Genomic DNA, 16442 nt, shown 5'->3' with positions numbered 1-16442 from the left:
CACAGAGGTGCCAGTCTCTATATTCAGCCTCCTCTCTCTTCTGCTCCCATCATTACACACACAGCCTTTTAATGGACCAGCCACACCTCTATGACAGACAGATGAAGGCCCTTAAATGGCGAGACAGAACTATATAGCTACTGGGTAGCAAAACCTGTTGTGGGACTTTCAAAGATTTTAAAATACAAAACTGATTTTAAAATATAATACTATGTAGTGAATTGTATGTGGAATCTGAAGATCTGTAGATTGTGTTTAAAATAACTTGTGTTTCATCACAACCTGTGTTGGAAGTTCCAACTTCCAGTGTTGATAGGATACATTATTCAATTGAATTAGGACTATTATTACATTATTCATCTTTATTGTGCACATTTGAATAACGTGTGTAACAATTGAATAAAATTATGTTACATAGTTTGCTGTTTGTGTATTTTTATACGAACATTCGTTTTAAGAACAAATTCAAAATGAATTGTGATTTAAACCTTCCTCCTAGCTACATGCTACATCACTGCACAATGTAAATTACTCATGCAAATCTTTCAACTTGTGCATCTTCAGGTATAAAAGTTGTCACGTGCTACATTGCACCTTCCTATGTCATTTTGATGGGGGAAAGAATGTGTAAAATGTATTTAATTCAATTCGGGCTGTGGTAAAGGCAGAATAGTAAAAATGTCCCCATCAATCATATTCTCCATCAAAAGAAGTAAAACCAAAGTTCTACATGTTGTTTCTTCTGGTAAGTACTGTACAGTCCCATGTCTCTCTCCATGCTTCAGAAATGCTTAGGAGCACACTCAGCTTTTAGGCATCTTTCTCTCTCTTTCTCTTTTGTTGCTCCTCTCATTTCCACTCTCAGTTTCAGCCTTAGCAAGAGTTTCAGCCTTAGCAAACTTCCCAGCATGCATTGCGCAGGCCTGGCTTTGTCCCTGTGTTAACTGTTAAATTGCTCGACTCGACTCAGCACGTGACGGAACCTTTCTTTTTACTCTCTAATACAGTTCTACAGTACCTACTAGACAGACACGCAATAATCACACAAAATAAATGTATTTGCTGGAACACATACTGTACACATACTGTATCATCACTGTCTGATGAAAACCTCAATTTCTGCCAATTTTCTAATATTTTACATTTATTGAAAGCAGTAACTCATCTCAATGTACTTTCATGACTCTATCTATTTCAAAAAAATCTAAATAGCTTCTGAAATATCATAATTGTATGTTAATTAATGGGAAAATACAGTATTTTTCTCAATTTCTGTATATAATAAATAATACAAATAGTCTACTGAGCCACAGCATATGGTATACTAACAAAATTAGGAAATATTATGATTTATACTAATACATATGCTCAGAGAAAGAGATTTTGTTTAACAAGTAATAAAATAAAATCTCTAGATAAGGGTCACACTTATTGGCACCCTTGTTTTCAATACTCTAGCACCCTCCCCCTGCGAGGATAACAACCCTGAGCCTTTTTCTGAAATGTTTTCTGAGATTGGAGAACACATTGGGAGGGATCTTAGACCGTTCCTCCACATAGAATCTTTCCATATCTTTTGTCTGCCCTCATGGACTGCCCTCTTCAATTCAAACCACGGTACTTCAATGGGGTTCAAGTCCGGAGACCGAGATGGCTATTGCAAAATGTGGATTTTGATGTAAATTAACCATTTATTTGTGGGCATAGCACAGGTTCCAATCCAAGTGCCAACTCTGTTTATCAAAACCTTGGCGGTGCTGTGGTCGGAATAAATTAAAATAGAGCTCTGTGAAAACCCAGGTGTGGAATGTTTCACAATATTTTACTTTGAAAAGCATAATTGACCTTAATTCAATTAAAACAGTCATGGTCCCCTGGATGTTTTTGTCTAGTTGCGGTGACAAAACTGTACATCTACAAGTAGTTACTGTATTTTTATAGCTAGATTCAGTTGTTAAGGGACAGACGATAATTAGTTGGGACTGAACCTCCCTTGGTATTTGAACTCATAACCTCTGCACTTGACATAATGGAGATGGGCAAGAACACATTTCTGGACTTTGCCGTAAAGATTAAATAAATATAATGAACAAAAATATAAACACAACATGTAAAGTGTTGGTCCCATGTTCAATGTTTCATGAGCTGAAATAAAAGATCTCAGATATCATCCATAAGCACAAAAACGTATTTATCTCAAATTTTGTGCACAAATTCATTTACATCCCTGTTAGTGAGCTTATCTCTTTGCCAAGATAATTAATCCACCTGATCAGTGTGGCATATCAAGAAGCTGATTAAAAGGCATGATCATTATACAGGTGTGCTGGGGACAATAAAAGGCCACTCTAGAATTTGTGTTTTGTCACACAACACAATGCCAAAGATGTCTCACGTTTTGAGGGGGTGTGCAAATACCATGCTGGAGGGTGCTGAGGAGTATTTATGTCTGTAATAAAGCCCTTTTGTGGGGAAAATCAGATTTTGATTGGATGGGCCAGGCCAATGGTTCTCGAACTCATAACCTCTTGGTCGCTAGCAAACTCAAATGTCTAGGTACTGTACAGTGCAGCTACACCACCAGATATGTGAGTGTGAAAAAGATATGGCCACAGACGTATAGGCAATAATGCATTTCTGCATTTTGCTAAAAGCTGCCCAGAATCAATCATGAAGCTGGTTGAGAGAATGCCAAGAGTATGCAAAGCTGTCATCAAGGCAAAGGGTGGCTACTTTGAAGAAAATATATTTTGTTTTGTTTAACACGTTTTGGGTTACTACATTTTTCCATATGTGTTATTTCATAGTTTTGATGTCTTTACTATTATTCTACAATGTAGAAAATAGTCAAACTTGAATGCGTGTGTCCAAACTTTTGACCTGTACTGTACATGTTGGTTCTTTTGCTCAAGAACCCGATGGTCACTCTGACAGAGCTCCAGAGTTCCTCTATGGAGATGGGAGAACCTTCCAGAAGCACAACCAACTCTGCAACACTCCACCATTCAGGCCTTTATGGTAGAGTGGCCAGATGGAAGTCACTCCTCAGTAAAAAGCACATGACAGCCCGCTTGGAGTTTGCCAAAAGGCACCTAAAGGACTCTGAGACCATGAGAAACAAGATTCTCTGGTCTGATGAAACCAAGATTGAACTCTTCGACCTGAATGCCAAGTGTCGCATCTAGAGGAAACCTGGCACCATCCCTACGAGGAAGCATGGTAGTGGCAGTATCATGCTGTGGGGATGTTTTCAGTGGCAGAGACTGGGAGACTAGTCAGGATTGAGGGAAAGATGAACGGAGAAAAGTACAAAGAGATCCTTGATGAAAACCTGCTCCAGAGCGCTCAGGACCTCAGACTGGGCGAAGGTTCACCTTCCAACCTGACAACAACCCTAAGCACACAGCCAAGACAACGCAAGAGTGGCTTTGGGACAAGTCTCTGAATGTCCTTGAGTGGCCCAGCCAGAGCCTGGACTGGAACCAGATCAAACATCTCTGGAGAGACCTGAAAATAGCTGTGCTCCCCATCCAACCTGACAGAGCTTGAGGGGATCTGCAGAGAAGAACGGGAGAAACTACCCAAATACAGGTGTGCCAAGCTTGTGGCGTCACACCCAAGAAGACTCGAGGCTGTAATCGCTGCCAAAGGTGCTTCAACAAAGTACCGAGTAAAGGGTCTGAGTACTTATTTAAATGTGATATTTACATTTTTTTTATTATAGATTTGCTAACATTTTAAAAACCTGTTTTTGCTTTGTCAGTATGGGTTATTGTGTGTCGATTGATGAGGGGAAAAAAACATTTTAGAATAAGGCTCTAATGTAACAAAATGTGGAAAAAGTCAAGGGGTTTGAATACTTTCCGAATGCACTGTATCTCCTAGATATAGGACATACACTTCAGAACAAACTTTCTTAAGATTATTTTCTGGGACTATCTGTTGTTCGACTGAGAGGGCTGTCTCGCTTCTAGTCCTTAGGAAAACGTTGCAAAGCGATGTCAATTTACCAGCACTACGACCAGGAATACGACTTTGCCGAAGCGGATCCTTTGTCCGAATCACCCAGGGCATTTGAACTGATTCCAGAGGTTGACCCAAAACAACACACCACCAACCACAGTGGCTCGCACACCACCCACCACTTCCGAGTATATTACTCGCTAACGTCCAGTCTCTAGATAACAAGGTAGATGAAATTAGGGCAAGGGTTGCTTTCCAGAGAGACATCAGGGATTGTAACATACATTGTTTATGGAAACATGGTTTTCTTGGGATATGCTGTCGGAGTCGGTACAGCCATCTGGATTCTTTGTGCGTCGCGCCGACAGGAATAAACATCTCTCCGGGAAGAAGAAGGGCGGGAGTGTATGTTTCATTATTAACGTCTCATGGTGTAATTGATACCTGATACCACGACGGCCCTCAAGGAACTTCACTGGACTTTATGCAAACTGGAAACCATGTATCCTGAGGCTGATTTTGTTGTAGCTGGGGATTTTAACAAAGCAAATTTGAGAACAAGGCTACCTAAATTCTATCAGCATATTGACTGCAGCACTCGTGCTGGTTAAACACTGGACCAATGATACTCCGCGATGCATACAAGGCCCTCCCCTGGCATCCTTTCGGCAAATCTGACCACGGCTCCAATTTGCTCCTCCCTTCCTATAGGTAGAAACTCTAACAGGATGTACCAGTGCTAAGGGCTATTCAACACTGGTCTGACCAATCAGAATCCACGCTTCAAGATTGTTCACACGGACTGGGAAATGTTCTGCGTAGGCTCAGAGAATAATATCGAAGTATACGCTGATTCGGTGACTTGAGTTTATAAGGAAGTGTATTGGAGATGTTGTACCTACTGTGACTATTAAAACCTACCCTAACCAGAAACTGTGGATAGATGGCAGCATTTGTACAAAACTGAAAGCGCGAACCACCGCATTTAACCATGAAAAGGTGACTGAGAATGTGGCCGAACACAAACAGTGTAGTAATTCCCGCCGCAAGACAATCAAACAAGCAAAATGTGGAGTGGAGTCGCAATTCTACAGCTCAGACACGAGACATATGTGGCAGGGTCTACAGACAATCACGGACTACAAAAGGAAAACCAGCCACGTCACAGACACCGACGTCTTGCTTCCAGACAAACTAAACACCTTCTTTGCCGGCTTTGAGGACAATACAGTGCCACCGAAGTGGCCCGCTACCAAGGACTGTGGGCTCTCCTTCTCTGTGGCCGACGTGAATAAGACATTTAAACGTGTTAACCCTCGCAAGGCTGCCGGCCCAGATGGCATCCCTAGCCACGTCCTCAGAGCATGTGCAGACCATCTCTCCCTATACCAGTCTGCTCTCCCCACATGCTTCAATATCAAATCAAATCAAAGTTTATTTGTCACGTACGCAGAATACTACAGGTGTAGACCTTACAGTGAAATGTTTACCTACAGGCTCTAACGAAAAGTGGAATAAAAAAAATAAAAAAAGGTATTAGGTGAACAATAGGTAAGTAAAGAAATAAAGACAACAGTACAATGACTGTGACAAATAACAGTAGCGAGGCTATATACAGTAGCGAGGCTATAACAGTAGTGAGGCTACATACAGGCACCAGTTAGTCGGGCTGATTGAGGCAGTATTTACATGAATGTATAGTTAAAGTGACTATGCATATATGATAAACAGAGACTAGCAGTACCGTAAAAGAGGGGTTGGCGGGTGGTGGGACACAATGCAGATAGTCCGGGAAGCCAATGTGTGGGGGCACCAGTTGGTCGGGCTAATTCAGGTAGTATGCACATTAATGTATAGTTAAAGTGACTGTGCATATATGATAAACTGAGATGACCACCATTGTTCCTATACCCAAGAAGGCAAAGGTAAAAGGAACTAATTGACAATCGCCCGGTTGCTCTCACTTCTGTCATCATGAAGTGCTTTGAGAGACTAGTCAAGGATCATATCACCTCCACCTTACATGTCACCCTAGAGCAGGGCTGGGCAATTTCAGTCCTCGAGGGCCTGATTGGTATCACAGTTTTTCCCCAGCCCCAGCTAACACACCTGACTCCAATAATCACCTAATCATGATCTTCAGTTTAGAATGCAATTAATTAATCAACTGTGTTTTCTAGGGATGGAGAAAAAGTGTGACACCAATCTGTCCCCTGAGGACTGGAGTTGTCCACCCCTGCCCTAGACCCACTTCAATTTGCTTATCAATCCAATAGGTCCACAGACGATGCAACCGCCATCACACTGAACACTGCCTTATCCCATTTGGACAAGAGGAATACCTATGTAAGAATGCTGTTCAACGACTATAGCTCAGCATTCAACACCATAGTACCCTCCAAGCTCATCATTAAGCTTGAGGCTCTGGGTCTCAACCCCACCCTGTGCCATTGGGTCCTGGACTTCCTGACGGGCCGCTTACAGGCGGTGAATGTAGGAAACAACACCTCCACTTCGCTGATCCTCAACACTGGGGCCCCACAAGGGTGCGTGCTCTGCCCCCTCCTGTACTCCCTGTTCACCCATAACTGCGTGGTCATGCATGACTCCAACTCAATCATCGAAATTGCAGACAACACAACAGTAGTGGGCTCTATTACCAACGACACCGAGACAGCCTAGAGGGAGGAGGTGAAGGCATTGCGGTGTCAGGAAAACAACCTCTTACTTAAAGTCAACAAAACAAAGGAGATTATGTGGACTTCAGGAAACAGCAGAGGGATCCCCCCCACCCTATCCACATTGACGGGACAGCAGTGGAGAAGGTGTTAAATGTGTTTGTCTAACTTTCCTGTTGTTTTCCTGTTTGCATTTGTATGGTCATTTATTTGACTTAATGGGATACTTTGGGATTTTGGAAATCTACTTCCCCAGAGTCAGATGAACTCGTGTATACCATTTTTATGTCTCTATGTCCAATATGAAGGAAGTTAGAGGTAGTTCTGATTGTGAGTCTATGGGTATCTGCTAGCATGCTAGTTAACAAGGTCCTTCAAACTGAATGCAGAGACATAAAAATGGTATCCACAAGTTCATCTGACTCATTGCCAAAATCCCAAAGTATCTCTTTCAGGTTCATAGGTCAAATCAGTGGTCATGGTTGTAATGCAAAAAAATAAAGGTGAAATCAGTTACTGACAGAGACATTGTGGCATAGCAGCAAGATCAGAATGCTGTGAACCAAGAGGTTGTGAGTTCAAATCTTAGGAAAGGTCATGTTGAATAAAAATGACTGTATAAATAAACATATACAATGTACGTAAATGGAAAACTTTGTATATTAAAAGCACTGTGTGTATCATAATAATACATATATGTTTGCAGGGCATTTACCTGTGAAAATCCACATGTGAAATATCATCACGTCATGTGTTCCAAAAACACAGGATTTCTCATGTGCAAAACATGTGGAAATGTCACGTGAAATCAGATGATTTTCCACATGTGAAATCATGTGGTTTTTCTGCAAAGGCTCAGTCTGCTTGCAGCATCTGGTGGACACCTGCAAGAGTGCAAGTCACTGGAGAGAGAGAAAGAAAGAAGGAAAGAAAGAGAGGCTAATGTGTTTGCATATGGCTGGTTTTGATACGTGCATAGGAGGCAAGTTCAGTACTTCATTCAGAGGGAGCAGGTTTGGCCAGCTCAGTACTTCGTTCAGCGAGAGAGAAAACTGGTTCTAGAGCCATCTGATGTTTAATATGAGGGCACATTATGAGACAGCACTGAGAATCTCTGTGAACATTCTTCTTATTAATCTTTTACCTGTATTGCTTCATTCAAGTCCATTTCATCTGGACTTCTTGCCACCCTCTGTAACACTGAAAAACAAAAACACACATCGTGAAATACAGTATCTAACCTCAGCACAAAGGTCTTTGAACACAACAGTCAACGCTAACAATCCATTGGACGTAATACAACGGCACAAAGAGACAAGATATTTTCCCTTCACAACAAAGCACAATGCTCCATACTGCGGGCCAGTTCATTATGCAATAGCAAACCAAAGAAGCGCTTTCAAATGGTATCAGATACTCACGCGCTCTTTCATTTAACAAGCCTAACAGCTCCAAGTGAACCTGATCACAAAGGGAGAGACGCTCACTGACACCACAGCAATTAGGCCGTACAGCTAATCTTACAGGGCACTTAGGACATCTTTAACAGCCGTCAGGGCACCAGGGTTGATGTGTCCTGGTCTCTCCTGGCCCGTGGGGCAGCAGGGTGGCTGTTTTATGGCCGTGAGGGTTCAGGGTTGATTGTTAACACAGGGAAAGTGATCCCTGGAGTCAGGCCACTAAATCTGCTCCGTCCCTGTAACCATGGCAGCAGACAGGTAGTGTCTGGGTCACAGGGCAAACATTGCCAGCCTCGAGCGGTCTGCCGTCGGTTAATAAAACTCTAGCTCAGTGTGAACGAGGGCGCAGAAGCACACACACAAACAGACACAGCATGTGCACACACGCACACCCGTCTCGGGTGACTGGTGCCAGCTGACCTGAGGACAAACATTAATATACAGGGGAACAGGCTTCCATTAATCAACGACAGCTGATTCATAAGGTTAGATGTCCATTTGAGGTCATAGACTCTTATGTATTACTACGTGTATATTCCATATTTTACAACATGTACATATCCAGCATGTGTTTGTCCCTGGTTCATTTGGGAAGATCATGACAAGAAATAAGTGGAACAGTGTAATGGAACGTTGGTTGACAACATGAGAGCTGTGATGCCAGACAATGACACAGCTACATTTTTTTTTTTTAAATGACAGTGTAATCTGGAAGTAATAGATCACATTATACAAAGCAAATAGGTTTTCCTCCTCTTTGCATGCTAAGTATTCTTCAGTGTGCTGGACTGAGCCCAGGTCTGTCTGTCTGCCCCACGAGAGACAGACATACGCCCGTGATTGTCTCTGCCCTTCTCTCGCCTCGCCACTCTGTCTTCAGTTGCTATGAGACAGGCCGGCTCAAGCCAAGGCCTCCACAATTCATTATTAAAGGAACAAAAGCCAAAGCAGTGGACAAAGCCGTCCCGACCAACCCAAACCAGCTCCCACTTAACACACACATCACACTTCACTGTGCTCTCTGACTGACTGACTGACTGACTGACATACAAATGGACAGTTCAAGGCCTTTACTTGTCTCCTTTTGAAAATAAATATGCCCAGTAATATACAGAGACACATCTCATAAATGACCACTACGAGAAGTCAATAGAGGGAGAATTCTGCACTTATTTCAATAACCTCTAACAGGCCTCCTATGGATATCACTTTGTCTCTTGCTGCTTAGAAGCCAGCACCTTTTCACCTCAGCTGGTTTTACATCCTTATTACTTCTTTATAACACAGTATAAATGACACGGCTGTTTTAGGAAAAAGTACACCATGCAAAAGATCACCCAATTTCATTCATAATCCAGAGTCTGTTCCCTACGTGATATTACTTTAAGAAAACTAACAAATGTAATATATTTTAGCTCTAACACAGCACAGTAAGACTGAACAGCAAATCTACTTTTTTTTTTTTACAAATTCACCTGTATTTCTGGCTTCTAGCCTCCTCACACCAGTTCTGTCTGGCGCCAAATGTCATAAAAAAAACACACACATCTGAATCTGCATCTGTTTCTGTCCAAAGGAAGTGAGGCAAGCTAATGAAAAGCCTCCCTCCTACTCCTCCAGGTCTCCAGACCTGCTCACTCACATGACAATCACTGTCTATGAAATGCCAGCAGAGAGGCAATCAGTCATTGTAATTAGTCTTCTTGCCATCCCTGTTGTGTCATAATTCAGACTGGGCTTGAAGGCTAGGGCTGGAGGCTGGGGCTGGACGCTGGGGCTGGAGGCTGGGGCTGGAGGCTGGCTGGGAGACATAGTGAGACACTAAAGACCCAGCTGTTGCTGACTGGGTCCACCACTGCCTCATCTAAACCCCAACACAGGCCACTCCCTCTCTCCCCTTTCTCTCTCTCTCCTTTCTTCAGTCTTCTCCCTGGTCTCTTCTCCTCTCTCAGGGGGGGAGACAGCAAAATGATTTGTGTGGTGGGAGAGGGGACTGACTCCCTCTCCCTTTCCCTCCCTCCCTCCCTCCCTCCCTCCCTCCCTCCCTCCCTCCCTCCCTCCCTCCCTCCCTCCCTCCCTCCCTCCCTCCCTCCCTCCCTCCCTCCCTCCCTCCCTCCCTCCCTCCCATACCCTTCTTACACTTTCTTTTTCTTCTTCACTGCACTGCAGACATTTGTTTTCCAAACTGCTTGAGTGATAAGTGCATGAGCAGCCGATAAACTCAAGGTTCTTTCTGAAATCAAAGGCAACATCTTTAGTGTGGAAATTCACTTACCAAAAATAAAGATCTGAACCACACCACGTATTAAACATGTAATGTCCATTTTACCAACATTTAAATCCTTTAAAAAAAGGGGTGTTCTTCAAACTGCCTCTTAAACGCCAACTGACTAATTCTCCCTGGGCGCTGGATGGATGCAGACTCCGAGAACCAGCTCAGTTCCCCTTGGAATTCAGAGATAAACAGGAAGCTATGGCAGCTTTCTACTGAGATTTATTTTATTTGCTTAAAGGACGTGGTTTGCCTGCTGTATCTTTAAAGGACCTGAAGTTTTCTTGGCAGTAAAACGAAGATCTGTGAGTTCAGCCAAAATAGACAATAAAGTAGAATGGAGTAACATGCCAAATTGCTGGGGCAATTCAGTCCAGAGACTCATTTTTCCAAAATGATTCACACTGGAAAGAAAAGCATTTCCCTGTCCTCAGATGAACTTAGTGTGCTCTCACTACCCCCTCTCTCCCTTTCTCTCCCTCCCTCTCTCTCCCTCTCCCTCTCTCTGCCGGCTCATACAAGGAAACGTTGAGGGCGGGAGGGAGAGAGGGAGGGAGAGTGTATGCAGGCACACACACACACACACACACAGACACAGAGGAAAGCCTTCACTGCAGATTATTTGCTCGCTGCAGAATTAGGTCATGCACATAAAGGCCTGAAACACAGACACACAGATAAACATGCACTACTTTGAAAGGCCATTTTCAAAGTCATTGGAAAATCACATGGAAACACAGCAAGAAAAGCACACACAGTAAAAACCATGCCAACGTAACGCGAACGGCCATTTCTAAGCACCCAGTACTGTCAGTAAAGTAACTAGTCATACTGTATGTGCTGAGCTTTGACTTTTCACATGTATTTGACTTGGACATTACACAACACAGAGACAGATGACTTTAGGAGAGGAGAGTGGGCTACACAGAGGATGTGCCCCACCAGTCAGCTATGGTCAATAGTCTGAGTCTGGTCTACGGGTTAGTCTGGCAACGCACATCATTCACCAGGTCTGTCTGTCTGTCTGTCCCTGTTCTCCACTGAAGGATGACAGTCAATAGTCAATTGTAGCAGGGTCAACGACCCCGAAAGCCGCATCACACTTGTCATTTCCTAGGTGAGCCAGGGCAGCAACAGCAATGCAAATAGTTTGAATGTGACTTACTGGAAATGATGTGACATGGCTATGAAAGTTAAATACCAAAGCAGAAATACATATCTCAATATCTCACACACCAAGTTATTTACATTAGTCAGCCATCAACTCAATGACATTCAGTGACTGATAAGTGTTTGGTAGCACGTGGGAGAGTACAGTCTCAGTTGATGAGTGAGTTCAACGTTAATGAGAGCGTACTGCAATGCCGGCTAATACTTGCAATTATATTTTATTTATTTAACTAGGCAAGTCAGTTAAGAACTAATTCTTATTTTCAATGACGGCCTAGGAACAGTGGGTTAACTGCCTGTTCAGGGGCAGAACGACAGATTTGTACCTTGTCAGCTCGGGGGTTTGAACTTGCAACCTTCCAGTTACTAGTCCAACTCTCTAACCACTAGGCTACCCTGGCGAGTCCAACTCTTTATGCAAAAGGCAAATTAATACTACAGCCATCAACTTTCTGACCTACAGTCATAGGAAGCAACCAAGCAATCTCAGCTCTGCACTGTTACAATTGGCAGTACATATTAGTCAGCTTTTGTGCTGACACACATTATCTAGGTGTGGCAGGCTCTCAGGCCACTGACATACTGCTAGTAAAAGTCATGTCAAATCTCAGGAACTATCAATTGAAAATAAGAATCTGCCAGAGCTTTTCCCAAAGCTAAATGAGGATCCTGAGAAGAGTGCATGTATGTATGTGTATGTGTAAAATGTATGTGTATGTGTAACATGTATGTGTAAAAATTGACAGTTTAGATTAGATTGTTTCCCTTTGCGATGTGTGTGTGTGTTTGTTAATATTGCTATTATTATGTCTTGGCGGCCAGCAATATTCTCTGGACAGAAATCCCAATGCGGCTTCCCTCCCCTTCCCAACCTCGCCACGGCCTTGCTGGAAGGAGGTAACAGGGGAGAACAAGTCATTTGTACACAGACCAGAAGTTTACTGTTACACTCCCCTATGTATTTATTTGGACAGCGAAGCTACAACTCTGTACTCCAGCATTTTGGATTTGAGATCAAATGTTTTATATGAGGCGACAGTACAGAATGTTACCTATTTTTTAAGGGTGTAGTGTTTTCGTACGTATGTGTTTTACCATTTATAAATAAATGCACTTTATGTTTCTAGGCCCTCCATTTGAAGGTGTCATAAGTATTTGGACAAATTCACTAATAGTGTACACTTCTACAGTAATGTGGACGCTAACATGATTATGGATAATCATGAATGAATCGTGAATAATTATGAGTGAGAAAGTTGCAGAGGCATAAATGTCCCCAAAACATGCTAACCTCTCAACATTCCCAAATAACACGGGAGGCTAGCATTTTGGGGGGGATGTGACATTTATGGCTCCCTTCATTATTCTTGATTCATTCATGATTATCCACAGTAATAGTAGCATCCACATTAATGTAGAAGTGTTCCGAAACATATTCTATTCTTATTTAGTTTAAAAGTGACTCCAAAATGACAATACATTATTTACCATTCATTTTTATTGGGCACAAAATAATCTGAAACACAACTGAAACAAATTTCAAATGCATCCAAAAGGTTTGTAGTCACAAGCTTGATGTGGTCATTGCGTGCTAGGAATATGGGACCAAATAGGTTCTATCGCGAGTGGCGCAACGATCTAAAGCACTGCATCTCAATGCTAGAGGCATCACTACAGACCCTGGTTCGATTCCAGCCTGTATCACAACCGGCCGTGATTGGGAGTCCCATAGGGCGACACACAATTGACCCAGCTTCATCCGGGTTTGGCCAGGGTAGGCCATCATGGTAAATAAGAATTTGTTCTTAACTTACTTGCCTAGTAAAATAAAGGTTAAATAAAAAAATACTAACCTTGTGACTAAATGTAATTCACACTATAAGTGAATTTGTCCCAATACTTATGACACCTTCAAATGGTAAATGGTGAAACAGATATGTGTGAAAATACCCTCAAATAAAAGGTGATCTTCTGTATTGTCGCCTCATATAAACATCCAAAATGCTGGAGTATAGAGCCAAATGAAAGGTTTTAGCTTCACTGTCCAAATAAATACATAGGGGAGTGTATGTGTTAAGGCTTTCTTAGAAAGAGGTCTGGCTGTGTGATTGTAGGAAACATGCCCTATATTTTAAGATTATTCCACATCTACCAATGTACACCTGGCCATATGTGACACTGTTATATGACACGTTTCTATCCCATCTTGAAGGCCCTCTCTAGTTTGACAAAGGTACACCATGTATACCTGTACTGTATATAAAACCTGTATACTGTACTTCAGTCAGAGGAATGGTCAAGGCCAAAGTTGCAGGCTCTTCTGGCGTTCTAGTTTGTCATATGAGCTTCATTCAATGAACTACTAAGTACATGTAATAAACGCATAACTACAGTAGCCTTGGACATTCTAAATGCACGCCTCAGACTTTTGAGCAAACAGCATACAGCTACCTCAGGATATTGTGTTTGGTTACACAACATACACTGTACTACTGACTGTTTACACCATGAACTACCAGAGAAAGAAGGAGCAGCATGAAGATTCCCAATGTTGCCATATTCTTTTCCTATAGGCCTAATATACTAAGGAAATTAGTCAGGGAAACACAAAAATGTAAATGTAAACAATTATAAGCTACATTAACTGAATATTTTTCAATACAAATGGCTAAAATTGTAAACAGTCAGAATCGTGGACAGTCAGAATCGTGGACACTAATAATTAAGCAAGGCATCAACAACTAAAGAATCACAGTCCAATGTATCATTTTAAAGTATAGGCTATTTTCAACAAGAGGCTATTCTCATAGTGCAATACATTATAATAGGCTGGCCTACATTACAATGTAACTGACTTGCCTAGTTAAATAAAGTTTAAATAAAAAATTAAAACATTATTTTAAATAAGGAGAGAAGGCTATTCCACCTCAATCATATTTCAACCTTTCGGTTCAGCACCAAAGATCTAGGCCTACGTATTGCAACACTGTATTTCCTACATATTGCAACACTGTATTTCCTACATATTGCAACACTGTATTTCCTACATATTGCAACACTGTATTTCCTACATATTGCAACACTGTATTTCCTACATATTGCAACACTGTATTTCCTACATATTGCAACACTGTATTTCCTACATATTGCAACACTGTATTTCCTACATATTGCAACACTGTATTTCCTACATATTGCAACACTGTATTTCCTACATATTGCAACACTGTATTTCCTACATATTGCAACACTGTATTTCCTACATATTGCAACACTGTATATAAAAAAAAACATATACATAAAACAATGTATAAACCTTAGGCTATGTCAATAGCAAACATGCAAAAAGTATATCAGTGTCCAATGGCAAGGGAAACACAAAACTTACAATTTGTCCGTTGGTGTTTTCAGGTCTCCCATCTGACTTCCACGTGTAAAAAGACCTGAATTAAAACCCAATAAAACATTTCAAGCACACCATTTTACGTGTAGTTGTGCTTTGTGTGATTTTTCGCGCGTGTAGAGGGCACTGTACAGAAAGGAAACCGACGCCGACTAACGACGACCGACGATATAGAACCTTTCAAGAGGACGGGGTTTTAATCCCGGGGAAAGCTTCTCATCTGTGTTTTTCCCCCCCCATCCCGATTCGTGTTCACTAGCGTGATAGCCACGAGCTGTGCATCATGCACCGGCTGGCGAAACAGAACCATAGACTGAAACTGCGGTAGTCACTGCACACAGTCATACATAATAATAAAAAAGTTAACGTTTGAACATCACTAGGCGACCAATGGAGAGATGTGATAGCCTATCTGAGCATGATCATGTCCGGCTCTCGGAATGATAAAGGACAGTTATGCATTACATATTTTGAGCCATAGAAATAGAGTAGGCTGACAGAAACCCCCAGTAGACAAACGTTGACGTCAGGTGCATTGTGTGTGCTGAATGAAAGGTGAAACATGTTTTCTGTATGTCTAAAATACATGTCTATACGTCTTTTACGGAAGTCGAAAATATGTGTTTTCAGGACATTGAAATAAGGTGCATTTAAGGTGCTGGAGTGAAAGGTGAAAATACGTGTTTCCCCGGATGTTGAAAATACGTAATTTACAGACGTTGAAAATATGTATTTTTCAGTCATTGATTGTATGGCCAAATTTCAACCGCTATACATTCTTAATGACGTAAGCATTGTATCACACTCGTTGTTCCATCCTCTTAATATAGGAAAGAAGAGCTGTAGGTCACAGGGTACTACATAATTTATAACATGCACAGCCATCTTTATCAAAAGCTTTAAAACTAGCAGCAATTATGTTTAAAGGAGGCCAACCAATCGCTTTAACCAACAGACCACATTAATCACAATAAAATTCTCAGAAATGGTTACAGATTTTTTTGCTTGCTATAACTGTCATAAATTGTTGTTTATCTACCTTAGCTGAATGCACTGACTCGGCATAGAGCGTCTGCTGAATGACCAAGATGTAAATGTTAAAACAAACACGTGTAAAGCATGCTGGGTATTACTTTAATGAGCTCCACCCCCAAACAAGTACACATTTGGTGGTGAGGACTAGATCCAAAGCTCACAAGTTTGAACATCACATCACAGCACGGCACGGTTTAATTCATTAGAGCACAGTAGAGCACTCTATGGTAAAAGACAGTAGCGTTTTATTCATAAGAGTTCAGTAGAGTAAAGTACAGTAAAGTACAGTATAGTTTAATTCAGTAGAGTACAGTACAGTTTAGTATAGTACAGTATAGTACATTTGAGTAAGGTAGGGGACAATACAGTACACTATACTTTATTTTCTTTACTTTACTATACTCGACTGTGCTCTACTATACTCTACTCTACTGAATAAAATGCTACTGTCCTATATCATA

The 16442-nt window shown here is 41.7% G+C and overlaps 1 long non-coding RNA gene across 6 annotated transcripts in view; it reads right to left on the bottom strand.

Annotated features, from left to right (window-relative positions):
• The window catches only part of LOC116356282 (uncharacterized), a 56930-nt gene extending 40903 nt beyond the window's left edge, over window positions 1-16027 (bottom strand). The window contains exons 1-4 of one of the 6 annotated variants that reach the window (XR_004204783.1): window positions 15986-16027; window positions 14932-14986; window positions 7786-7841; window positions 7357-7543 (exon numbers count right to left, since the gene is read on the bottom strand). This is a non-coding gene — a long non-coding RNA (uncharacterized LOC116356282). Of the gene's footprint in view, window positions 1-7356; window positions 7544-7785; window positions 7842-8062; window positions 8277-14931; window positions 15311-15985 lie in introns of those variants that run through there. The other 5 variants (XR_004204781.1, XR_004204784.1, XR_004204785.1 and 2 more) reach the window with 5 other exon arrangements.
• Window positions 16028-16442: the final 415 nt, after the last annotated feature.

This window comes from Oncorhynchus kisutch, linkage group LG22, assembly GCF_002021735.2.
Source record: "Oncorhynchus kisutch isolate 150728-3 linkage group LG22, Okis_V2, whole genome shotgun sequence".
NCBI classification, from domain to species: domain Eukaryota; kingdom Metazoa; phylum Chordata; class Actinopteri; order Salmoniformes; family Salmonidae; genus Oncorhynchus; species Oncorhynchus kisutch.
This window is presented reverse-complemented; position numbering and strand designations above follow the sequence as displayed.